The sequence below is a fragment of the Geospiza fortis genome, unplaced genomic scaffold, assembly GCF_000277835.1.
Source record: "Geospiza fortis unplaced genomic scaffold, GeoFor_1.0 scaffold291, whole genome shotgun sequence".
In the NCBI taxonomy this organism is placed as follows: domain Eukaryota; kingdom Metazoa; phylum Chordata; class Aves; order Passeriformes; family Thraupidae; genus Geospiza; species Geospiza fortis.
Genome location: NW_005054650.1, coordinates 127,948 through 135,622, shown reverse-complemented (window position 1 = coordinate 135,622; position 7,675 = coordinate 127,948). Strand labels below are relative to the sequence as shown.

Here is a 7,675-nt window from a genome sequence, read left to right as displayed (position 1 = left end):
GTCAGCAGTGCCCCAGCTGGCCGGGGGAGCCTCAACCCACGGCAACCACAGAGTGGCTGCGATGGCACAGCAGGAAAACTCCAGGCTGGGGGGGTTAAACAAGCACCACTGCTCACCAGATGGCTGAGGAGCACATCTAAAAAGGATCCAGAGCATGAGGAAGAATATTAAATATAAAAAAAAAAAATCCCCTTCAATGCCATAAATATTTATACTAAATCCAAGTTACTGGCCGAGTTCAGACTTGCCTTACATGAATCATGCAGCACTTCCCTCATTTCATGTGTTCTGGAGAAAGGCAGCACAGAGGAGGTGCCACACTTGTGTCAGCTGCTTTTCTCTATGCTAAGGGCAGTTTTTGTCGAGCTGCTTTAGAAGATGTTGCTTTCCAAAGAATATAAACAGAACAACTGAATAGTCCTATTTTACTTGGCATTTACTGATATTCCCAGATCATTTAGGTTCATAGAAATAGTTTCCCTTTGCCTGGACAATTTAATTTTCTTCACAGGGATATTTAATTACAATCAGCAGAGCATCACAGAAAACAACTCCAATGTTATAATCAGGAGCCAAGAAATCACATTTTACTGAAAGGTTCTGCTCTGAAAGTGTCCAAACCTGCTACTGTCACAAATATCTTAATTTACTTTCAGAAGTGAGACCTACTAAACAGTAGCAATTAAATAACAAAATTTAAAGTCTCAATATCATCTCTAAAGTGCAAGCACAGTATGTTTATACCATTTGCAAAACAAATAAATCCCCACTCATTCCCAAAAGAACAACAGCTACTCAAAAAGATCCATTTGGGTTTCACTCTTCCATTTGGGCAGTTTTGGGTTTCACTCTTCTCATGCAAAAGATGGCTGGGCTGGACACTTGGTAGGTTGTAGCTACAAAGGGTATTGCCAATCTGCTGATCTGAGATTTTGAGTTAAAACAAAACATAATAAATATTCCAAATTGGTTTATATTCCCAGACAACAGTGCCATTTCTACCCTGGGAAAAAAAAAAAATTACTAAATCTCTCTCACTACAACCCGTATTTAAATGCAAAAAAACCCCCTATTTCTGCATGCTGAGAAATAAATATTAAACCTCACAAAGCAGGAAAGTGCAGTGCTGAGAGGTTTCCATGCCTGCCCTGTCAAATGGGTTTCCAGGAAAATCTACTGCTTTTTAAACACAACTTGTTCCAAATTTTCCCTGGGAGAGCAAATATATTTCCTGGAACCTGCTAGCAACATTTGGAAGAATAGGAGGAAAGTTATACACTACAATGCCTGGTTCTCACAGCTGACAGGGAACACTCCAAAGTGATGAGGAGTGAAAAGGAACATGGCTTTAAATAATCACAGACTCTTGTAACAAGGGGAATTAGGAGAGGGCAGGAGCCATAGGTTCTGGGAGGGAACTCAGCTGACAGCAGCCTGCTGAAGGCAACTTCCCTTCCTCCCTGTGTGCTACCAAGGCTGCAACATTCCACTTTATCCCAAATATTATCTGCTTCTATCCATGAACAACACTGCGGATGAGCTTTTTCTCCAAAGCCAAGATGAGGCACAAAGTATCACATTACATTTTTGGGGGGAAAAGCTGGACTGCACCAAGTGCTACTATGTTTAACAAGTTCTTGCTTTCAACACTACCAACAACCAAGTTTAAAAGAAATGGGAAAAAAAGTGTTACTTAAAAAAATCTGCTACCAAACAGTGTCATGAAATTTAGGCAAGGAAACACTCTAAACTCCTTTTTAAAAATAATCTGATACCAACCAATACTGTGAAACTGAGATAAGGAATGATTCCAACCTCAGTTTCACACTTTTGTCCCCACCACCCATATCACCCTGAGATTTAAGGACTGCCATTCCTATTAAACAGGAATCTGAAGATCTTTGATGGAGTCCCATCACCTCACCCAGGTTTCTGGGTGACTTTAAGGACTGCCATTCCTACTAAAACAGGATCTTTGATGGAGTCCCATCACCTCACCCAGGTTTCTGGGTGACCTTCCCTTTGGCTGGAACCAATGTTGTGGTGGTGCTGGGTACCTCAGCTCCCCCAAGGTTGCACAAGAAGCTGTACTGAGATATTTCTTAACAACAATGACCTTTTCTAAGGGAATGGCCTCAAGTTGCATCAGGGGAGGGTTAGGGTGGATCTCAGGGAAAGGTTCTACCCCAGAGGGTGCTGGGCACTGCTCAGGCTCCCCTGGGAATGGGCACAGCCCCCAGAACTCCAGGAGCTCCCAGGGATGCCCAGGGTGAGATTGTTGGGGTCTGTGCAGGGCCAGGAGCTGGACCCATGGACCCTGTGTGTCCCTTCCAGCTCAGGACATTCTGAGATTCTGTGACCTGAAGTCCCCCAAGCTCACCCTACCCTCCAATCAGTGCCAGCAACTCCTGCTATTAAGAGCAAACCTCTTCCAGCTCCATCCATGTGTGACATGAGGTTTACAAGTGGGCAGAGATAACCCCAATTAAGAGCTCAACTGCCTGGAGGATCCATGTGCCCCCAGCCCTCCCAGGACACACGCCAGTGCTCCCCGAGCTCCACTCACCCACCCGAGGGAAGGCTGAGAATGAGAACGTGTCAAGGAGCTGGGAGATGAAGCACCAGGGGCAATCTGGAAATGCAGAGGGAGGCTGCTGGCACTGCTGCTGGCTGTCCCTGCCCCTCAGCCTCATCCCACAGCTAGCCCCAAAGGCAGGGACAAACAATGCCCCTGTGTGTGCAGCTATCCGTGCTGATCTGGAGAGCAATTTGCAGGGGGATGACCCAGGCTGCAGGAAAAACTGGCTGCCTTTAAAGAAGGAATTCAAGCCCCAAGTCCTCCCGGTTCTCTAAGGCTGAGGAAGTATAAAGCCATTCTTGTAAACACTTCTCCAGGAACTTGTGTTCACCACTACCTCACACTATTATCAGGGAGAAATTATAGGCTCTGTCCTGCTGGATTATTGTTAGTGTAAACAACTTTGCTAAATTGCTTGGCACTGTGTCTGCATGCAGCATGTTCAAACTCTGCAGTCTATTCAGCCAAAATCAAATATAAAGGCCCATCTGTATTAAAGCTCAAGAAGAAATTAATAGACAACTATTTTCATGCAAAGCAGATATTTAAAAAAGGCAAAGCCAATACATATGGATGAACTTTTTCATTCATAATTTTAGATGCCACACAATGAAGACTGTTGTTTAAGCTTTATTTTTTCTCTAACAGCTCTCCATACAATGCAGTGCATTGTTCAAACTCTGGAGCAATTTAAGCTTTTTCAATGTCTCCTAAAATCCCTGGATTTATATCCAAAGAGAGCTGGCACTGTAACAAATTTGACTTGTGAGTAACAAGTTACAGCCTTTAAGCAAATTGCTCATTAACACAGACTTCAACTTACTGCTACAAACCTCACTACCTTTTATCTCAGGAAAAAAAATATGCTGCCTATCTTATCTACAGAAAGCTGTGGGATAACACTCTATTATATTTGGGTTTTTAATTTCCTTGTTTGAGTTCTCAGTACAAATGCTGAACTAGCATCCAGGGTGAGAACAACAGAACTCCAGGGGAAAAAAAAAAAAGTTCAAGTATGACCTAAATCTATCCTGCCTTTGATGAAGGAGGAAAATAAACTGAATTTTGATGTCAGCCCTGAAGAGGATATTCCCAACTTCATGCTAGGAGGAAATGAGCAAGAAAAGCCCAACTGTGAAGCTGGGGCTCTTTGTTTTTTTCCTGAAGATGAAACAGATTGAAAATGCAAAACCTACAGAATGTTCTATAAATGGGGAGGGTTCTGTAGGTGCATCTTAATTTACATGGCTTTGAACAGAAATTTTGCACTGTGTTACAAATAAGAACACTTAATTTGCCGTGAAGGAGATTCTTATCCAATTTTTAGCAGAAGAATAGTGCTTAAGTCATTTTACATCTTTAGAAACTAACCCAAACTTTGCAGTTAATAGGAGAAACTGATGGTAGAAAAAGAGAAAAATGCAAGGTCAGCAGAGAGAGCTGATGGAAATTCTTTTTTATAACTTAAGAAAACATGTTGCATTTCATTAAGAAGCAGATGAAGTTAGCAGGATCTGTGCCTCTGACAGCAAACATCTGAAGTGGCCTTTTGGGGAAGACACAGACATTTTCAGGATGCTTTGCAGCGCCCTGAGAGGACACCCAGCTCTGCGAGCCAAGGAACGCTCCAGCCTTACAGGAAGTCAGTGCAATAATTATGTAATGTGCCACTAACTAATGAAAGCTGTCCTGCAACCAAAAGGGGTGTTTTGCTAAAAATCTGGATCCAATTTTCTTCATTACAAAAAAAAAATCCCAGTCTTCTGGACTATCCAGAGAACTCTGCATAACTATTTTGAGTGCTCCAAGTAACATGCCTGGGGGATTTCTTAGCATCTTATTGCATTTCTTTATACCTTTCCCAGCACAGCAGTTCCAGCCCTGAGAATGCAGCAATAACCCAGAGCATCTGAAACTGGGGGAGAGAGAGAGGAAGGAAGGCAGAAATCTGCCTTCCAACCCAGCACCATCTGTGATAAACAACAGAAGGAAAGGGATCTGCCTGGAGACTGCTCCTCCTCATGCATATTCCGTGGGAAAGCAGGAGCCAGAACTGGCTGGACAGCCCTGGAGTCAAAGAGCAGCATCACCTGTGCTCTGCTTTGTTTAACTCTGAGCACTCCATTACCTCAACACCGGGCTCTGAAGGAATATTGAGCTGGAGTTAAGTGAGTTTCCAGCACAAAACGAGGTGCAGATGTTCCAGCCCTGAATACCTGCCCGGATCAGGTGGCGGTCACTGGATAGGGAATGCCAGCCTGCCTCAGAGTGCTGCTGCACCTCAGCCAGGGCTCCCGGGAGCTTCCCCATGGCCCTGAGCTCATTAGGAACAAAACAATGATCTGAAAGCACCACTCATTAAACTGGCCATTGTTGATCACTGGCAGCAAATGCTGAGGAGAAGAATATCAGATGTATTCACGCTAAAGATGAGTGTCCAGATGCCAAGGCAACAATTCTCTAATTATTTCTTCTTTTCCTTCCTATTGCACCAAAACTATTACAATAAATTGCTTGAAATGGTTGATCATCACTAATATAACTGTCCTTTTCCTCTGGGGAGGACCAAGCATTCCCATTTGAATTATTTAAAAATCTTCTTTCAAATGCCTTTTTTATGCAACTTGTTTCAAAACCCCACCTCATTAACATTCAGATTTTCCTCCAAAAGCATCAGTTGGATTTGAGATTACCATGGGGCATCATGGGGACTCAAAGGTAGTAATGAGATTAAGAAAACCCTCCAAAGGACACAAATAATCAGTGTAAAACAAACAGCCTTGAGGAAAGGAAATGGCTTTATCCTGTGCTTCAGAGTTATGGACCCCTTTTCTAAAACTCCCCTCATTTCTGGTTATAATTCTTTTCCTGGCTGTTTTAATTGCATGAGTGTGCAGAAATTTTCAAGAGGCTACAAAGGCACCTTTGGAGGTCATTTAGAAACCTTCTGCTCAAAACCAGCCTCACGCAGGGTGGGATGCTCAGGTGGGATTTGAGTATCTCCAAAGGTGGAGGCTCCACAGCCTCTGGAGAACCTGTGCCTGTGGCTCAACAACCTCACAACAAACACTAAAAGAAATCACCCCATGTTTGAGAAAACAGCCAACCTCAGGTGAGGTTTCACCTGCAGGGCTAAACCTGCAGCACAGCCTCACTTTTGGACAGCTAATGGGAGAACTTCCAGCTCTCCCACTCCCAGCCCAGCCCCAGCAGAAGGACAATTTGCTGCCCACAAGGCAGATCCCATCTGTGTTAGCAACATTTCCTCTCTTCCCCCAGAGAGGAGGCCAAAATCAGAGATGTGTTGTATGAACTAAAGAGCACCAGTTCCCAAAATCAGAGATGTGTTGTATGAACTAAACAGCACCAGTTCCCAAAATCAGAGATGTGTTGAATGAACTTAGTAGCACAATATTTCCATGCCGGGAACTCCGTGGCTGGAGAGTGACCACGAATGGCACAATTTAGGAGCAGACTGAGATGAAGGCACTGCTGAGGTTCTTGGGAGGTTCCTGCCCCTCTCCAGGGCTGGCATTAACTCAGCAGCCTGCAGCTCACAGATAACAAATTGCAATCTGGGGCTCTTGCTGGGCAAGAAAAAGCAGGACTCCACTCCAGATGCAAATCACACTCCTGTGCTCCATGTTGAACTGAAGGGTTGCCAGATGCACACACTGGAGGAACTTTTCCTATTTCTTAGGTATCAACACATCTCTGATGCGCAGGCTGTTGCAAATCCAACAATTCCAGTGCCAGAAGAGTAAAATCACCAGTAAACTTCATACAACACGCTGTCATAGCTCAACAGCATAGAAATCATCTCAAAAACCAAAACTAAATGTTTCCAGAGAGACTCTAAAGGAACAAGGAACACATCTATTTCCTGTGGCCTATAGGCCCATCACTCTTCCCTCTGAAATTTCAAACCTATTTTTATCTTATCCTGCATCTTCAGAAGTACTTTTCAGGAAGGCATCAATTTATAAGTAGCTCAAGTGTGGCCTTCAGTAAATCCTAATTAACTGAGTTTGAGAGGGAGTTTTGTTGTCAGTGTAGTTCCTACTGCAACAGTGTCCCTGGAAAGACAAGATCCATCACTGCTGACACAACTCACTTCTAAAATAAATACTATGGCAGAGGCCAGGAAGATTTGTAGGCATCTCCAAAACACCCTTTGAGTTCAGAGCAGATGTTGCCAGTGTTTACACTTTTTAAACCGTTGGGATATAAACGCCTCACTATAAACACCACTGAAGTTTTGCTTTTCTTCTCTTCATTTTGGGTATGTTTATTTTAGTGTTAAAAATGTTAACTTCCAGAATAAGGAAAATAGCAACAGATGTTCAACCTAAACAAAAACTGCTCCAGTGGAGTGTATTCCTTAAGCTGTTCTTTTGCTTTTGAACTATTAAAGCTAAGATCTGGTTAAATAACAATTACTGGAGAAGAGGGTGGGGAATAAAAAGGGGTCTGGAAAGAATATTCCATAAATATTAGGCATAATTACAATGAACTGAACTAATGAGCCAAAACTACAGAGCAACAAAACTTAGTGAACAGAACGCTCAGAAAGATGTATTATGTAAATAAAGCTTTGCATAGAATTTCATGGTCTTCATCAGAAGTTACCAACTGCTTCCAAAGAAAACACTAATTACTGCAGAGAGCAGTGAAAAAGTTAAAAGGCCCTGAAAAAGTTAAAGGATCCTGAAAGTTGTTTTTTTTTTTCTTTTAAACGAGTTTTCTTGCTCTAACAAAGAAAAAGCATGGCATAAGAAAGAAGTTGGGAATTCAACTTCATAGAACCACAGCTCTGTATTATTCAGCTCAATCTTCTGTAATCCGAATGAATATATACATATTTGTGCAGGAAAAAAGGAGAAACAAAGACATTAAAAGTACAACAGGGAGCCCCTCCACTTCCTGAAGGGAAGAAATGTGGCCGTGCTGGTTTAGGGATGGAAGGGACTGTAATTTCCAAAGTGAGATTCAGCTGCCTGCGTTCTGGCCTGGCCTTTTTCTGAGCGCTGTGAACAGATCTCCTTGGCCTGTGTACGCTCCTCATTGTTTCTTTCCTGACAACTCCAGCAAGTATAT

The 7,675-nt window shown here is 42.9% G+C and overlaps 1 protein-coding gene across 1 annotated transcript in view; it reads right to left on the bottom strand.

The window, feature by feature from the left end:
* VGLL4 (vestigial like family member 4) overlaps nucleotides 1-7,675 on the bottom strand; it is a 46,655-nt gene that overhangs the window by 38,020 nt on the left and 960 nt on the right.